The sequence below is a fragment of the Danio rerio genome, chromosome 12 (genome assembly GCF_052040795.2).
Source record: "Danio rerio strain M-AB ecotype USA chromosome 12, GRCz13ab, whole genome shotgun sequence".
Taxonomy (NCBI): domain Eukaryota; kingdom Metazoa; phylum Chordata; class Actinopteri; order Cypriniformes; family Danionidae; genus Danio; species Danio rerio.
The window spans coordinates 25783232-25803295 of record NC_141032.1 but is presented as its reverse complement, the minus strand read 5'-3'; the positions used below and the strand labels follow the sequence as shown (position 1 = coordinate 25803295).

The 20064-nt window shown below is 34.7% G+C and overlaps 2 long non-coding RNA genes across 6 annotated transcripts in view; both read right to left on the bottom strand.

The window, feature by feature from the left end:
* LOC147834466 (uncharacterized) overlaps window positions 1–20064 on the bottom strand; it is a 171341-nt gene that overhangs the window by 80983 nt on the left and 70294 nt on the right. The window lies entirely within an intron of this gene.
* Window positions 223–3132, bottom strand: LOC147841392 (uncharacterized). The gene is made up of 2 exons (XR_015504809.1): window positions 1552–3132; window positions 223–1500 (listed from the first exon to the last, which is right to left on the bottom strand). It is a non-coding gene; the product is annotated as an uncharacterized LOC147841392 (long non-coding RNA).

Sequence of the window (20064 nt, the reverse complement as noted above, 5' to 3'; positions counted from 1 at the left end):
TTACAAAAAACCCAAACAGAAGGTTTAAGACTGACTATATATTCTAAAAATGCTGGGTTGTAATAATCCAACTGTGGGTCAAATATGCACAAACCCAGCACTGGGTTAATGTTTCCATTAAAATTAAACAACACATTTTAAACCAAGGTTTTGGTTTGTCAATACGCTCTAAAAAAAAAAAAAAAAAAAAAAAATATATATATATATATATATACACATATATATTTTTTTTTTTTTTTTTTTTTTTTTGCTGCTTGCTCAAACTACTTATTTTCAATGGGCTAAAACAACACAATTCATGTTTTTTTTTAGGACAACTGCATCGTTTTATGTTCAGTCCACTTAAAAAAAATTTACGTTAACTTAATCGATTTGTGTTGAGATGTGTGTAACTCAAATCGATTTTTCAGAATATATCTGACCCGACAAAACCCAGCATTTTTAGTGTGTAAATTTAAGAAAGCAAAATCTCATTATTTTGGTCATTTATGAAAAAGGATTACTGCAAACTACAGTGTGTTGCTGGAAAAATCTCTTGGTGCTTCATGTGGACAACAGCTGAGAAAGTGTATGAAGCACATCAGAGAGAAAGAGGGAGGAAAAGAGAGCTACTCCCCAACAATAAGAATTAATTTATAGACCCTGATTGTTGAAAAGGAGCCAGGATTTTTTTCTGGATAGGAGTCAGTCTGGCTTGCTGGATGTGTTTGTGCGTTGAAAGCAAGGATAATTGTGTGCTACTTGCCATCATTCTCTTCACCAATTCAATAGCACTGAATGAAATCAGGACATCTAGATGCTGTTAGTTGTATCTTTCTTACATCGAATGTCTAAAAATTCATTCATTTATTAAAAAAAACATTCAATCAGATTAACTATATATTCTGCTTAGTGACTGATTACTACGCTTATAAATGCTCTGAAGAAAACAAAATCTGAGTTACATTTATTGATTTTGTTTGAGTCATTGTTTGGACTAGTTTTTATCTTAGACTGAACCAGTTTACTTTTGATTTCCAAAACACATGCTGATATATGTGTGTGTTGAACAGAGTGATCTTCAAAGGATGCGTAAACTGTAGAAGCAAATCCACTATGTTAGTTTGCATGCTATGTCTTAGAATATAAAAAGTGTAAAAGTATTCCATTTATAATTAAATACAAACACTGAGTAAAATTGTACTTCAGTTTTAAATATAAATGATTTGTGTTAATAAATACTTCATGTTTTTCTTGCATAGTGCAGATTATTAGTGTTAAACAAGAAGATTATATCAGATAAACTTAGACCAAACTACGGCATAGCCTGCAGTAGAAGAATTAAACTTTTACTTTAACTTTTTACTTTACTTTTAGTAGTATTGAATAGATTATTTTAGTAATTATCCACATAGCCCAAAGATTATGCTTTTAATAATAAGCATTCCTTAACACCGCCACGAAAGCACTGTGCATGTTTCATGCACACAGTATGTTGATATAGCAAAAATCAATATAGGACTTCTCAAATGATCTAATAAGATATATAAAATAGACATCATACCATTTTACATTCAAATCAATAACCTGCCAATGCATGTAAGGGCCAGAACACACCAAGCTGACAGTCAGCCGTTGGGCTTGAAGAGAGGCTGAAGAGAGCACTCTAACTGGTTGTTCAGTAATGAATCAGAGCACAGAAGTAATGTAGGGAAGGGACTTAGCAAGTAAACAATTCATGTCATAAAGGAACACAGAGACCGACTGTAATTTCAATACATTTCTCAAATATTTGCAAATTATGTAGATTAGTGGATTCTTAGACATATTTGCAGGAGCAAATCCCTCCATGGTGACTGACAATTACTGTGATAATGGCTCTGAATGCTGCTGTTTACGCTTTGCTCATACACATTGTAAGACCTGGTTTCTTGTTGTGGTTGAGAAAACAGTGCAGAAAGAAAAATCAATCCCACACAGGCACAGACAACCCAGGCTCATTCTGAAAACGTACATTTCTGGAGGCCACAGAATATGTCCTATACGTATTTTTGCAGTTTTTGTTTTCGAGAATCCATGAGAGTGCGCTGTGTAAGCTTTTTCATATCCCAAATTTCTCTCGCGAGTGCCTTTCGTGCCTACTGTTCTTGCATAAACCCACCAGAGGTTGCTGTTTACTGACTGCTTGACAGACTGACAGACTGACTGACTGACCGATTGACCAATCAACTGACCCACCCTCCTCCCTCCCTAAACCCAACCAATTTTATTGATTGACCCGCCCACCCACTTCCCTAAACCCAAATCAACAATTATTAAAAACAATCCAGAAAAAGAAAAGCCCTCTTCTGATTTTCACCCCGTTTTCAGATTTTACCGCATTCTCATCCTGTCATTTACTGTACTTGTTTATTTAATTTTTTAAATTCTGTTTTTGTCTTACCTGCTTTCTTGAACTGTTCTTCGCCGGACTCGAACCCATTTATCATGGTCAACTCCTCTCTATGTCTTAAGGCCGCCAACGTATCTAGACAAACTGGTTGCAGCGGGAAAGTCATCAACACGGAGGTAAGCGGTCAGCTGGTAAGCGGGAAAAGGAATGGCCTCATACCGACCCGTAGCGTTCGTTTGAAAAATTAGATGCAGCCATACGTACCACTGACTACATAATTTGCGGTCTCCAGAAACATATATAGGACTAGGTTTTCAGAATGAGCCTATGTTGAGCACAGAACATGCTCTATCATTTCATTTGGCTTTCGTCAACACATTTCGTCTGTTTGGTGTGTTCATTGGCACCTATTTGGTCCAGATGAAACCAAACATGTGCTAAACGTGCTTTTATTGGGGCTAGTTATTTGGCGGATGGCTTGGTGAGTACCAGCAGTTTAAAAAACTGCTTTTTTAAACTAACAGAAAGAAAATTATTTATTTATTATTTCTTCATATCAATGTCAATTAAAAGCATATACAGTTCTCTCAGAGAATTCTAGCCTGTTTATTGTGAGTTGCAATTAAACCTTAATTAATTCAGTATTTTAAAATGTTAGTAAGAAATATTTACAGATCATTTGTTACAGTACCACCGGTCCTTTGGCAGCAAGAGATAAGAACACATTTTATTGTTATAGCTTTTGGGTCAGGAAAATGGGAGCTTCTCTTCTACATCATTTATTCCTGCAGCATGTCAAGCTCATGCATTTGAGCTTTGGTTTGCTATATATTTATATATATTGCATAGAGGAAAGTAAAATAAAAGTACTTTTCAGGTTAAAACAAAAAAAGAGCAAACATGTAATAAAAGAATAAACACTTTAGTAAATTACAAACCATCAAAAACAATATTTTAGTACATAATTACGAACAACTCAAGTATTTTAGAATATATCAATCAAGAATTATCAATATATTATTAATAAAAACAGAATTTCAACCTTCGAGAATATTATCTGCCTGTAAATCTGCCCCTGAAAACCACTGCTGGCACCTGTATTGGTATTTGGATCAAAACTGAAATGGTGCAAAGTATGAGGGAAAACTCTTGCTCTTGCTTTATTGAATTATGTTTAACATTAGCATTTAGCTAATCTCTTAGATCTGAAGACATCTCCTCAATGGGCCTCTTTATCTTTAGCACAGCTTCATGAGCCAGAACTGATCACTGGTTAATCATATTTTACTGACTGCTCTATCACAGTCTGTCTGTCTTAATCTAATATGCCTGGAGCCAGCACTCAACAAAAGCCTGTCAATACCCCTTTCTCCTCCGCTTTCCAGTCATTACAGAAAAAGTCAAATAGGCTTAAACACGCTGTCCAAAGCACTTTTAGAAATAAGGATGGAGACAAAGAGAAGTTACAACTTGATGTAATTCATTTAAAAATAAGTTTTGTTTCCCTGTTGGTTATAACTTGTAAATAACTTGTGCATATGTGCATACTACTGTAGTACTTTAAAGATTTATATTAGGTGGCCTTAATTACTCGTACTTGCATTTAGATGAACAATTTGGTACAATGCACTTATTGGGCCCTATTAAACACCCGGCGCAATGTGGCGCATGGCACGGCGCAATATTTGTTTGCTAGTTTCAGCTTGGCGCAAGAGTCGTTTTGTGGTGTTGCGCCACGCTCTTTAAATAGCAAATGCATTTGCGCTCATATGTGCGCCATTAGACATTCTGGTCTAAAAAGGAAGGCGTTCTGAGGCGCACCGCTAGCGCATTGTTATTTTGAGAATCTATAATAGATTTTTCATTAGACCAAAACAAACCCGGTCTAAACTCCAGCGCAGAGTTGCGCCTCGCTTACACACTGCTTAATAGCCTACACACAAGATGTAGAGCAATACGCAAATATTTTTACATATGAAAAAATTTAAATATTAGGTATATGCCTATATATTGGATATAATAAGAATATATAAAGGATATAAATATTAAGGATTAAAATATTACAAAACATATTATTTTCTAGCCTACATAAATATGAAAAACCACTGCTTTTATGCCTCCTTATCTCGGGAGGCTTTTTCAGTTCATTCATAACAATTTGCTTTTGTATAATGTTATTATTATTAGCAGTATTATTTATTATATCCATATTTATATTTGTTTTATTAAAAACAAGCTTAGATTTCCAACCAGCAGGTTTTAGACCATATGGGGCACAGCATGTGTTTTAAGATATTGCGCCACGGCGCAAAGCGGATTTTACCATCCTTAAATTAGCAAATATGGATTCTGACACCCCCTGAAAGCGTTTGCGCCCTGCGCTTTCCGTTTTGCACATGGACTGTCAAAATAGAGCCCATTGTGTATACAAAAAACATAAGACTTATTTCCTTTTGTTTTTTTCTAATGTACTTAACATTGCTTTATTTTATTTTATTTTTATTTTTTTAGCTTTAATGGATAGGACAGTAAAGAGACAGGAAAGCATGAAGAAAGCTGAGAGGGGAAGGATCGGCATAGGATCCTGGGAATCGAACTCGGGTTGCTGTAAACACTGGAGTGCCATGTGTCGATGCACTAACCACTACACCTTTGGCGCCAACATGTACTCAACTTTTGAAAACATTAGTTGCACTGACCTAAAATGTTTGAAGTTGAGTGAACAAAAAAACTATTTTGGAAATTGTTACTTTAAAATAATACATTATCAGAACAGACAAACATAGTTCTTAAAAAAAACTAAATCAGAAACTAATGTTAACAGAACATTTTTTAGACACAGAATCAGAAACAGGACAGGAGGTAAAACAACAATAACGGTAAACAAGACAAAATCAAAACATGGCGGGACAAACAAGAAAAAATGCTTTGCAATGCTTACATGTGAAGCATGCCTTCCTGATTTTTTAATTAAACTATGTTTGTTTGTTCTAATAATGTACTATTTTTCAGTACCCATTTCCAAAAGAGTTGTTTTTACACACAACTTCAGACATTTTAGGTCAGTGCAACTGATGTTTTCAAAAGTTGAGTACATATACATAAATAAGGATTTTGTTTTTTTTTTTATTTACTCAACTTCAGGCAATCCATTTCTGCAGACAAAAAAAATTCAATTTGCACAACTTAAATTTTGTTAGAGTAGTTCACGTCTCCAGAAAACTAATAATCCTAAGTTAACCCACCTCAATGTTTTTATTATTTTTTTTTTTTTTATAATTTTTGGTCAATGCAGCTAATATTTTCAAACCTTGTGTGAACAAGAAAAAGCTAAAGAAAAATAAGATTACTTTTTTTTGAACAAGCTTAAAATGTTTTACAGTGCATCAAACCTATCCCTAACCATCAATATCCCACCTCAATAGCACCAGAAGTGCTGTTGAAAGTAGGGTAGTGCTGGCACGAAAGTACCATTTTTCATAAAAACCCAACTTTAAAAGATAACATTTTTTTAAAGATTTTTATTTTTTTTTTCTGTGGCAACTACATTACAAGAGTGGTCTATAAAAATGAGGTGTTCTTTTGTATAATAGTAGAACAATTTCAATATAACTTCACTTGCACTTTTGACCCCATCAGTAGGCACAAAAGTATCACACTGGTGGCTCAAAAGTAACAACCATACAGTATTTGCTAGATTTACTGGCTTGTTCATTTTAAATATATCTGATTTTGACCATATAAAATGTTAACTGCAAACATATATTGTCTTTTACTTTGGCAAAAAAAAAAAAAAAAAAATTAAACTGCATTTTTATTTCAAATTTCAGTTCCATCAAATGTTTGGAAAGCAATCCACCAATGCACAATGTTACAAATTTTAAATTTAATTTTAAATATTTTTTATTATTATTGGGAATGAGCATTCATTTTATAAAACATCTGAACCCAAACACCACAAGCTCTAAAGTGGAAGTGAAAAGTATGAATATTAGCAATAAATACATAAATAACAGTGTTACTTTTGCCCCCACATGAACTCTTGCCATTTAAACCTGATTTACTTTTAAATTGAAAAACTCAGACTTAAGGATGTGTTATTGCACTAAATTATTGCACTGCTATACCCTGAAAAGCAAATATTCGATATAACGTGGAATTAAAAGGCTTATGTAAAAATTTAATTAAATAATAATAAATGTAGTAATAATGAAAACTAAAGATCGTACATATATGAAATTAATTAGGTCTATAGAATCGTCAAACAATCATATATAATTTTTGGTTAAAAATGTGATATGATCCCTTTAACTTGTCTTTATAGTGCTAATTAAGCCTTAGCCTGATGCCAGTTGAGATTGAGGAAACAGTCAAAGAAGAATGTTTTATTGTTGAGCTTGAACACACACCCTTGTTTGTCTTACTGCAATCACACAAGAGGAATTTACAAGAGCTATCAATCGATTATGGGGAGGGGAGAAGAGATACACAGTGCTATATAATACAGATAAGATCCATACATAAGGGCGCACACACACACCAAAAACATCTTATAATCAGGCAGTGTGTGGCAGAAGTCAGATAAATGTTTCAAATGACTTCAAGACAATCGATGGTGGCATATGCTGACAATAATAAAAGCATGAAACCACAAAAGAGGTCCAGTCTAAAACAAGTTTTTAATTAAGCTTACACTCAAAAACTTAACTCACAATTTGATTTACTCACTGAATATCACAATTTGGCATTTTATTTTGCAACTGATTTAGAAATTCCATCCCAAGTGTTCAAAAAACAAAACTGCTGATTTCTGGATAAATGGGAATCTGCAACCAACACATAGCACATATACCAATGTAACCAGAAATGTAGCTTCTAGTGCTAGTTCTACCAGGAAGACATAATGTCACGTCACTAATCACAATCAGTTCCAACCAATAGCCATGATACTCAAGGAATATATAAGCGGTCCATTTACTTCATTCATTTGGTTGCAGATACTGATACGGACATTCACCCACCATCCTCCCCACCACCACCAGGAGGGCTCTGTCCAGGGGGGTAAGCTCCGACCCTGCCTCCATCCTCGGCAGCCATAGCTGGATCAACAAACTTTCGATTAAAGCTACGGATGAGGCCTACACCAAAGAAATCCCATGTTTTGTTATATCATACTTTTTGTCAAATGATACTCATCAAACAAATGTAATTCAATATTATATTAATCTCGCTGGTTTTTCTGGTAAAACTAAACAAAACAGGGAGCGTATATACAGAAGTAAACGAGATAACTACATGAAACACATACATAACTAATCAGAAACTAATAAGGGGTTAACAGAAAGAAACAAAGAAAACTAAAGGAATATGAACAATAACACATTAAAACATACTGCAAAATAACCCCGACAACTATAAATAATAAGAATGGAATTGTTGAAAAACGGGAACCACTATAGCACTTTTCCCTACTTAATAAATAATAAATAAATTATTACAGACAACAAACAATAACAAATGCTACTGCTCAACCTGGATCCTGGTGTTAAGAAACACAACAGCCGCATTTCCACTGGCTAGTAGCTCGCAGCGCGTCACCTAAACCCCACCCCCAGAACGTCCCCCGAATCAAACGTCACACAACCCACCCACTTCAGCGGGAATCAGGCAGATAATGCACACCATTAAATTATCACTAAACCATTAAAATGAAGACAACCCAAGCAAACAAATGACACGTTACTGTACAGCATGACATTATATGTCTATATGCACAGGCCTGTGTGTTCCCACTCATCATATTCATTTACTCGCCGACCGTATGCTGGCATCGAAGATCGAGAGGTCTCGCCAGCGCAGTACCTGCACTATCCACAGTGGCGTAGCAGACGGGCCCTTATCGCGCGGGCCCCCCCTGCGAGCAGCCTTACATTTAAATGGAAAACATAAGGGGGATCAAACGCAAAAAGACCCCAGCCTATAAGGCTAGATGTTTTATTTCCCTTATTTATTTGTTTGTTTATTTGTTTGGCGCATGTACTCATGTGCGATCGAAAACTAGTGTCCACCTCTCCTGTCACTCCACCCCGAAGCCCCAGCTGGCCCTCTTTGGCCCAAGGTATCCGGCAGTCCAAAAAAGGCCGGCTGCTGGCCCCGAGAAAGCCCTGCTTTGGCCAGAAGTGACAGTGAAAACGCGACTGGCCTTGGCTCGCCCTGGCTTGCTCGATTTAGGCGTGATAGTGGAAACGCGGCTAATCATGTCAAACAGATCTCTAGGTCATTTACCTAAATAATTTTGATGATAACTTGGACTAAGCATTTCAGACATTTGAAGCCAAACTATTCATTTCCTAGTCGTTTACAGTCATACGAAACTGACTGAGTTTATGTGAAATTTATGTGAAGATTTCATCCTGGTGTTCAAAAAACAAAATTGCCAATTACTGGATTAATGGGAATCTCAGTACTTTAATCAACACATTGCACATATACTGTACCAATGTAACGAGGGGCCTGTTTTTCGTACGTGGATTACTTGGTTAGCTGGATTTGGTTATTGACGATTTGACACGATTAAGGATCATTTTGTTCTTCAAAACTCATCCGAGAATTGTAGTCATAGCAACAGTTCTGGTATATATATATATATATATATATATATATATATATATATATATATATATATATATATATATATATATATATATATATATATATATATATAAATAAAACTTGTGCAATCTGCACTCTGAAATAAAAGTAGAAAGACTGCCAAAATGAAAATTTATTGACATGAACTTTTTAAAAACAAACGTGTACAATCGCTTTAGTACATGGATAATTGAACATTAATCTGGTGATGTCAATATGCAGCTGTGCCGTCAGCCTATCGTTGCATTGCTGATCATGATTTCGAAGATTGATAGATCTGTCCTTCACAGCACACGCAGCAATCTAAGATCAGTTCATCCAGACAATTTAATCTGATTCGTGAACTTTGAAGAACCAAAATAGCTAGAGATCACTTATCAAGATTAAAAGATCCAGGATCTGCCTAATCATCTTAGATCATTCATTTCAAACAGGGAGTGATATACACAGAAGCGAACAAGATAACTAAAAAAGAAACAGGTGTAACTAATCAGAAACCATGGAAACTAATAAGGGGTTAACAGGAATAAACAAAGAAAAGTAAAGGAATATAAACACAAACACTGCAACTGCAACATAACCCCCACAACTAGCGCAAATATAAATAATAAGAATGGAATTGTTGAAACACGGGAAACCACTATAGCACTTTTTCCTACATAATAAATGACCTATCCTCAGACCATACACACAACAAACAATAACAAACCCTGTTGCTCAAGATGGATGTGTTTAGATACACAGTCATATCAAACAGATCTCTAGGTCATTTAACTAAAACATTTTGATGACAATTTGGACTACGCGTTTCAGACAAGCCAAACTATTCCTTTCCTAGCTGTTTACATGCATACATAACTGTGTTTATGTGAAGTGTGGGTTTTTGATATAACCTTGTGTGTATTTGACAGTTTATGTACAATAAGATGCTAAAGAGAACATTAATTTGATCCTCACATGACGAGCTGTTGGACAGTTGCCTTTCTATGTGTGGTTTAATTGTTTAGTGACTAGAATATAGTTTATCAGGGGTTTAAACTGACAAGGCTTTAAAACAATTGCAGAAAACAAACTTTTGTGAGCATGATAGACACACATCAAAATAGATTATCTAAATCATGGGTTTAAAAATATCTGTCCTTTTCTAGAAGGATTGGGAGCAGTTAATTTGCAGATAAAGAGACAAGACCATTTAAAGCAGGTCTCAAACACGATCCCTTGAGGGCAGCATCTCTGCAAAGATTTGCTCCAGTCCTAATCAAAACACAGCTGATCCAACTAATCAAGGTGTTCAAGACTACTAAAGACTATTAAGCAGATGTGAATTGGAGATGGTTGGAGCTAAACTATGTAGAGCTGCGGCCTCCCAGGAATTGAGTTTGAGACCACTGATTTAAAGAAACTAAAATATGTCACAAATGGTCTGCGTGGTAAATAGTTTAAATTTCACATAAACTCTGGGGAAAAATAAAACATATATTGTATCTTGATAAAGAAACATAAGTTGTCTTTTTTTGATGGTGTGTATTGATAGTCTGCTACTTAGTCTACTTGAAACAACATCACAAATGTTTTTGTTGTGCATTAAGGAATTTATTTGAATGCTTTGCACTGTATAAAAATTAATATGCCTCAGAGCAGAATTTCAGTTAACCAATTTTATCGTTTTTATGCAAAATTCTACATATACAGTTTATTAATGTAGAAAGTGTCTTATTTTGTGATTGTGAGACAAACATGCAATCATGTTTAAGGTACAAATTATATAATTACTGCATTAGCAACAGACAAAGTACAAAGGATTAATAGCATTTGATTAAAACATTTCCTAGTAAGATTAAAACAATATTTTCCCCCTTATTTTTAAGTATATCTAAACTTGTATTAAACAAGTGACTCTTATTTTGATAATGAAAGAGGCAGGGCGACTAAAACGCTTATATATTCCTTTTTTATATATGTACCAAATGATGTTTAACAGAGCAAGTAAATTTTCACATTATGTCTGATAATATTTTTTCTTCCGGAGAAAGTCTTATTAGTTTTATTTCTGCTAGAATAAAAGCAGTTTTAAATTTTTTAAAACGCATTTTAAGGCCCCTTTAAGCTAATTTCTTTGATAGTTGACAGAACAAACCATCATTATACAATAACTTGCCTAATTACCCTAACCTGCCTAGTTAACCTAAACCTATTTAAGCCTTTAAATGTCACTTAAAGCTGTATAGAAGTGTCTTAAAAATATCTAGTCAAATATTATTTACTGTCATCATGGCAAAGATGTTTCTCATAGATCTGTTGCGGCTGGAAGTGCATCAGCTGCGTAAAAAACTTGCTGGATAAGTTGGCGGTTCATTCCGCTGTGGCAACCCCGGATTAATAAAGGGACTAAGCCGACAAGAAATGATGATCATGGCAAAGATAAAATAAATCAGTTATTAGAAATTAGTTATTAAAACTATTCTCTTTAGAACTGTCTTGAAAAAAATCTCAGAAATTGGGGAAAAATAAACAAGGGCGAATAATTCAGGGAGGCTAATAACTCTTCAACTTCATCTGTGTGTTCTTGTGTTTGTGTGTGTGTGTGAGTGTGTGTATGTATGTATATATATAAATATATATATTTGATAATACAAAATGCAGGATGTACAAGTTATACATTTATTCAGTACTGCTAATACTGCATACTGCTAATGATAATTACATTATACAAATGCAAACTGTCATAAATAAACTGAAAAAAATATCTATTTCAGTTCTTCAAAACAGCAACGCCCCAACAACACACTTCCTTTTTAGACAGGCACACTCATGAGTCCACAAAGTGGTGCAAATGGATTTGCTATATAAAAAACAAGCAACAAAATGTAAAAATTAGGGTTGTGCTGGTCTGAAAATAACAACAAATCGGCCAAACACATCTTGCACCTTATTGCGCAGGGTGTATTATGGGGCCCTGTGTCTGTCTGTCTGTCCGTCCGTCTCTCTCTCTCTCTCTGTGTGTGTGTGTGTGTGTGTGTGTGTGTGTGTGTGTGTGTGTGTGTGTGTGTGTGTGTGTGTGTGTGTGTGTGTGTGCATGCGTGTGAGAGAGACAAAGAGAAAAACAGTGAGTAGGTACAGACAAGCTAAGGAGCGTCAGAGCAGAGCTCATTAATATTTATGATCATTCCAAATAAGGTAAAAACTGAGCTTTTATTTCGAGGGGTAATTCCAGTAGTTACAAATAAACAAATAAAGCTGTTTCTGAAGAATGTTTTATATTACCTATGCCACATACCTAGAAATCAGAGATGAGACAGTGAATCTATTATGGCTGTACTTGTAGAGGCATATTCAAAAGTGTTACCAAAATTGTATAACCACTGTTAAAAACAACTAGAGTACAGTTTACTGAACCACTCCAAAACCCTGTCTCACGTAATTTCTGTCCTCCATCATCACCTTTTCAAACTCCTAGCTCAGTCTCCCTCCAGATCAAATAGGCCGGGAGGTCAATAGCAAACACTTCCATCCAGTGACACTGAGTTCAACCGAAGGGAAAGTGCTCTGTTTCCATACAGGACAAAAGAAATGATCACTGGGTTTTTACGCAGTAATGAAGTGTCACTCATCGCATGCTTCATTACTTTAAAGGGGAGGCACAAAAGAGTGTGTGATATGGATCCCACAAACGTGAAGCACAGAAGCCGATCGCTGCATGTTTTTTTTTATAGAGAAATAATCCATTATAATGCTGAAGGGTAATTATAATATAATTTTTCTCCATAATTTCAGCAAGTCATCTCACATTACACAAAGGGTATGAAATGATGGGGAGTAGACATGGGAACTAGAGCTGGAAAAAGTTTGTCCGCTGTAAATAAGTAAACCGATACTCTTACAAATACTGAGGTTGTAGTTGCAAAAAAATGGCAAATATGTAATGATTCAACATTCAATAATCCAAAAGAAAAAACTGAGAAATAAAACAATAAGTAGAGAGAGACAATGTGTTGTAAGGTAAAATGGGGATGGGGACATAGGAAAATGAGGGACAGAGCGGCGAAGAGGTAGAGACAGTCTATTGATTTGGTCCACAGTGAGAGATAAGGTATCTCCACACATGACTTTATCTGACTGGTTACATATCAGCAAGCGAGCGCACCGTATCGACACGGCAACATCAGTCAATGCCATATGCTGCTCTATTCATCATGCACTCTCAATAATGACAGGCACACATGGCACTGTTTTTTGTAAATGGGTCAAAAGACAAAAGGGGTTTCAAGTGTAGTACAAAAATACACAGTTCTTGTTTTCTATCCTGAAAAACAATGACTATTGTAGATTTTGATTTTGATCATGATTTATAAAATCAATCACTAAATCTTGTGCAGTGAGACAATAGTTTGCATACAACAAATATATTTATAACCATAATTCTAATAAATAACATTTTAATAAGTACTGGTTGATAATAAGTACTGTTTAATTGATACATTTTCATTAAAGGCTAATAAAACTTTATTTCCCCCATAATGTGGCATCTTATTTTCACATTTATATGTTTGAAACAATAGATTAAATACTATGACTTTAAGAAAATCACTGTAATGTAATTTGATGTGGAGGTGAAGACAAAAGAAGTTTTTTTTTCCTCATTTGTGTTCGATTTTATGACAATATATAAACAAAATCAAGCTTTAATTTTTGCAATAAATGTTTAAACATAATTAATAAACACTGTAATGACCTCACATCTTCAAAAATACTTTTCCTAGTTTTTTTTTTGTGTGTGTTGTTTTACAAAAAAACATCGTTTTAACAAGATAATCTTTAAGTTACACACTTATTAATTATAATATATTAAAATTAACAAATGTAAGCAATCTTTTAATATATGAAATTCTCATAACACTAAAATTTGACTAAACTGTAAAAAATTAAGCAGAAACAATTGAATTCAGATAGTAAATGGGCAACATGCATAGCAAGTGTTTATTAAAAACCAATAAACTTTCAGTGAAAGGTTGATGTTTTCAGTTTAAAAGGTTCCTTTTACAGCATCGATGTTTTAATGTAATTGAAGTATAATTGGTTAAATTGATTTAAGCAATTAATTAGTTGTTCAAGAGTTAAATGAGATAAAAGATGCAAGCGCCATCAGGAGCAGCTGAAAATCAGGAATAGCAGGAAATTCCATTGAAAATACTGGGGTAAAATAAATTTGCATATTTTAAAGACATGGCGCAGAACGATGGAATTCAATTTAGTGCGTCTTGTCCGGTCTGAGACCCACTTTAAATCAAATATCAGTCAGACAGTGAAGGTCACTGCTTAAACACAGCGATTGTGTAATGACATGACGGTTCATGGGAAATGCTTGAGCTGGCTTACTGAAAATTAAAAGTCTGTGTGCAAATGCCGCATTCACAATCACAAGGAAACAAATAATAGTTCTATTTTCTTAAAAATATAATTTTTACAATGTGAGGTCCCACTTTATGTTAAGTGTCCTTAACTACTAGTTGCATCAAAAAATAAATGCAATGTACTTACTGTGATCATAATGTATTTGAGAACACTTGTGGTGCTCTTGAGTTGGGATAGGGGTTGGGTTATGCACAGGTTTGGTGGAATGGGTAGGTTTAAGTGTGGGTTAAGGTGTAGGGGATGGTCAGCAGTGTATTTACAAATGTAATTACAGAAGTTAGTTACAGATGTAATTACATACAGGTATTAAATCAAGCATAAGTACACAGTAAATACATGTATTTACACAATAAGTACATTGTAACAAACTATTAGTTCCTGTTTAAGTACATATTAATTAAGGACACTTAATATAAAGTGGGACCCAATGTGCTATTGCATTTGCTTATGAAATGTCTCTATTCTCTTCCAAAAGTATAAACCCTTATGTACTGTTCAAATTACCTTTGTCATGTTGGGTTGTTGCTAGAACGGATATGGTTGTGGCCGGAAGGTAACGAGAATTATTTATATTATTTATTCAATTTCCCATTTATTGTATTTTATTAACTTCTACCCCTACCCTAACCCGAAACCCAACTGTCACAGTAATGTAAAAAATAGTAGTTGTACGGAGTATCATTTATGTCATCTATTAAATGACCCAATAAATTGTATTTTTTAACACCTACCCCCACCCCAACCCTAAACCCAACCATCACAGTAGTGTAAAAAATATTACTGTTGTACAGTGTCAAAAAAAAAAAAAATGCTGCTATATTTATACGCATATCGCAGTTCCGGCTGGCTGCGTATCCAGTTCACACTTTACCGTTATGTTGGGGGCTGTTTTTGCCCCATTGACTTCCGTTACAACTACGTGTTTTAATTGCCATGACACAAAATAATCATGCGTTCTGGATTGTTGGTGTTTTTCCTGTTCCTGAAGAGGTTAAACTGATTTTTTTTTTTTTTTACTGTTGATCATCAGTTGACAGCATCAACCATTAAGGCCTGTGGAAAAAAAAAAAAGTTTCCGACTTTTATATGGAGTTCTATTAAGTAAAACGACAAATTATATGTGTGTCAATAAAACTATGTTTACTACTGTATGTTCTGAGAACTGAGCTGTTTTTTTATCTTCTCAAACATATCAAGGTACAGTACGTGTGCAAATGTCTCACACATGCACACACACTATACTCCATAAAACCATATCATTTTTAATCAGAAACTAAGCTTTTTTTTTTTTTTGCACAGCACCTGATGATCAACAGTAAAAATTAAAAACACTATTTGTTTTACAAATAAACATCTTTTAAATGTGATAATCTTAAATTTACACACACACACACACACACACACACACACACACACACACACACACACACACACACACACACACACACACACACACACACACACACACACACACACACAAAATTGTACCTCTTCCCAACAGGAAAAACAACCAACAATCAAGAATACATAATTGCTTTGCAATCAAAAACAGCCCCCAAAATAACGAAAAGGGTAGTAAATTTGCTTTTGTATTGTTAACTTTTTTAACATTTTCAAAGCGTTTTCCCAAAATATGTGTCAAAATAAGATTAGTTAACAAAAATCATTCAATTTTCTGAAACACAGCGAAAGTTGTGGCCAAATTAGGACTCAAAATCGCCCCAGAGTGAATGAAAACATCCCCAAGAGTTCATAAGGATTAAGTTATAAATGTCTGTTGTTTTGATTTGTCCATTTTGTACCCAATTTTGGGCCTAAACAACCCAGCATTTGTATAGTGTATCAAATATACTGTCTGATATTGTTTCAAAAATATTTAGAAATTTAATAATGTTTGATTTGAAACTTTAAAACCAAACATTACAGCACGCCAAACAGATGGAGACAGCCACTGTTCCTCTAAACAGAGTCAGGTTTATGGATATAGATTTTGGTGCTGCTTCCTCTCTAGAACTCCTGGCCAAATCAATTACACACATATACAGGTTCACAAAGTCGATGAAGGTATAGAGAGTTTTATCCATGAGTCAATGTCTGTGTCTCCATCCCCTCATTATTATTAGAGCCGGCCAGGTGTGTGTGCGTCTGTGTTCACGGGGGGTTATATGACAACACTTCACCATGTTCACATCCTACAGTAATTATTGATAAGACACTGGCTCAACTCAACTGGACTGGATCAATGAGACTGAAGATGTCACTCCTGGAGGGGAAGATTGTGTTAACAGCACTATATGAGACAAAAAGGAAGAAGAGATGGCACTTTGACTGAAATTAGTTTTTTTAAAGAAATAGGTTCTAAGGCTGCAGGATATTGAAAAAAAATTGATATTAAGATATGTTATTGTTCTACGATAAATACTGCGATATGAATACTTATACAAGATAGTTGAGTAGCACTATGTGACAGTTTTCTAAGGAGTCTAACAGTAGTAAGGAACAGAAATTAAGTAAATCACAATAAAAAACATGATTATCTTAAACTACTTTGTTTCGTTTTTAATCCAAATATTTAAAAAAAACTTGGATTAAGTAAAAATATTGTTTCGTAAGTCTAGAAATATGTCTATATTAAGAGTTTTTCCTTACTCAAAAGGATTACTTTTGCTGTTTGTTCAAACTACTTAAAATGAGCTGAAATTACACAATTCTTACATTTTTTGGGGAACAACTTAATTGTTTTATGTTCAATCCACCTAAATTTGTAAAAACAATTTCATGTAATCTATTTGTGTTGGGACAACAGGAAGGAACTGTGTGTAACCCAGCATTTTTACAGTGCTTAAAACAAGTAAAATTGTGTGCCAGTGGGTTAAGTAAGATAATCTTGTTTTCGCTTTGAAATGTAGATCTTTGGACCAGAAATAAGACCAAAGTTCTAAGTGACAAAACCTCATATAAATTTAATGTATAAATGCAGTAATTAAATACCATATGCTCCTGGTCAAATTCAGACTAGGGCTGTGCGGTAAATCGATTAATCGGCTGTGCTAATCGCAAGAGGCTGCGATATGAAATATATATTATTAGGAGTACTCACACTATGTACAGTTACCTTGTACCGTGCCGAAGCACGCTTGTCCCCCCTACCCCTCTACCCTGAATGCACTCACATTGTGTCCAAGCCAGAGCACGCTTACGTCGTAGATGATGCGACTGTTCAGTTTAACAGAAGAGAAGCGCTCTCGCTCAGCACAGTGGAGATTGCTTTAGTTATATAATTTCAGTGGTTTGGAATACAGTGACAGTCAAATAATTTGCCGAACAGATTAGTCACTTTTGACGTTAACAAATTATTATTATTATTATTATTATTATTATTATTATTATTATTATTATTACTGCAGGTATTAAGAGGTTTGCTGAAGGTGCAGCTATCATGAAGTGAGGGGTTTGCGTCTTTAATAAACTATGAATAATAAATCCATATGAAACACTCATTAAAAATCATGTCTCGTCTTTAGTTTTGGGCTCAGGCACGCTTTGCACTCACACTACAAGCGTACCGCGCCAAAGCCCAAGTGAACCGCGCTCTGGCACACCTCTTCCAACTGGGCCAGGGCCGGCCAACTGAACCACGCCTGAGCCTGATTCAGAGCACCCACACTTCTCAAACGAACCGGAAAAAGCGCCTGGGCAAGGTTCAAATAGCATAGTGTGAGTGCGCCCTTATTTAATTTCCACCGCCCAGAGGAAATGTATGACTGCTGTCTGTGTGTGACAGTCTTACTAGCCAATTGAGTGAGCACACTTTCGTTCTGGCCAATCAGAATTGTGCAACCAAACTATGTGGAAAGCCCACAATAAAACAAACAAACAGGAAAGTGTGGATAAGTGAGATGATGGCCTCTGCCGCTTTAGAAAAATTAAAAGACAAATTAATATCAAAGAAAAACAGCATTGGTATTATGGGAATATTTTGGTTTCAAAGTCACAGATACTGAACAAAAACAGGTAACTTAAGAGCTGTCACAGAATTGTTGTCATGTCTTACAGATTATTGAGCTGAAGCTTGACTACAAATTAAATTGCAAGCACAATATCTGTCAAAAAAACGCAATTAAATATTTCCCAAATTGCATATCTTCGCAATGTGACTATTAAGCACATTGCGATATCGATGATGTATTTACATATTGTGCAGCCCTACTTGGTTCAGTAGATGTTAAACTGAATTAGCACCATTCATCATTTCCTTAAAGGGATAGTTCACCTAAAAAATTGTAAAAACATTTACTCAATGTTTCCTATCCCTCAAGTGTTTCCAAACCTTTATGATTTTTTTTATTCTGTTAAAAAAAGTTGAAAACCTGCAACCATTGACTTCCATAGCAGGACAAACAAACACGTTGGACAGTTTCTTAAAGTATCTTCCTTTGTGTTTAATAGAAGAAAAATTCAAAAAATCTAAAAAAAAAAAAAATCTAACAGGTTTAGATCAAATGAAGGAAAATAAATGATAAAATAAATTTTATTTTAGAGTGAACTATACCTTTAAATCAGACGTATATGAATGCTTTTACAACAGAAGTACATAGGGCCAGTCTGTTATCAGTAAACATGTTTAAATAGCACAAACGTAAGCAAACAATATAAACCCTAAGATGATTTTGTGATTTATGTGTTTGCTTTTTACATTATGAGACTTTGGCCTCTGCTCCAACAATTTATAGGCAAACATAAAGGAAAACTAAATCATAAAAAACAAAAAACTGTCTGATATGTTTGCAATGTTCCTGCATAAACTTATATGAACTTTGTTGCTATGACATCCCAAAAATCTTACATGTGCTCTTTTCACAAGGCAGTGACATGTTTCAACAGTCACCAGCTCATCTTAAGTCTTTGAAATTTTTAATATGTTAATAGAAAAGGTGAAATACATTTATATTTTATGTAATTTATAATTTATGCTTTGTATTTGCAGACTCCACCCCCACCACTTAAAAATACACTCACAATAAGAATTTGCTGCATTACTTTTTATGAATGCTGTCTTGCAAAAACGTAAAAAATAGGAGTGATTGATGAAACACTGACAAGGGAAAAAAAGTGATTTTCACAGAGTTTGTGGTGAAAGATGAGGTTGTTTCTTTGTGCAAAATAGATTTTAGGATTGATATACATTTGTGATGGTTTATTTGAGAGGTTTAGTGAAGCGGTTTATTCTAGACCTGTAAGACAAAAAGAATATACAGGATTCTAAAGGCTGATTTATACTTACACCTGGTGCCGCGTCACAGACCTACGCTGACTGTGCACCTCACAAAATCGATGAGGCTTTTATACTTGACACGTTCGCCGTAGTGATATTCTTTAAAACGACAGGGAGCGGTCAAAGAAATTCGCTGTAAAGTCAAATGGATAAACAGAGAAGTAGGAAGTTTCCAGAACTACATCATATCATTAATATTTTTTTGAATTTATTTTAAGGATAATAAAGATTTTCATAACCATTCAAGATTTTTTAAATCAAACTTTGATGCATCACTTGCTTTTGTTCATCATTGGACCATTCTACCATTTAAAGGGTCACGAAACACCAAAACACATTTTTTGAGCTGTTGACA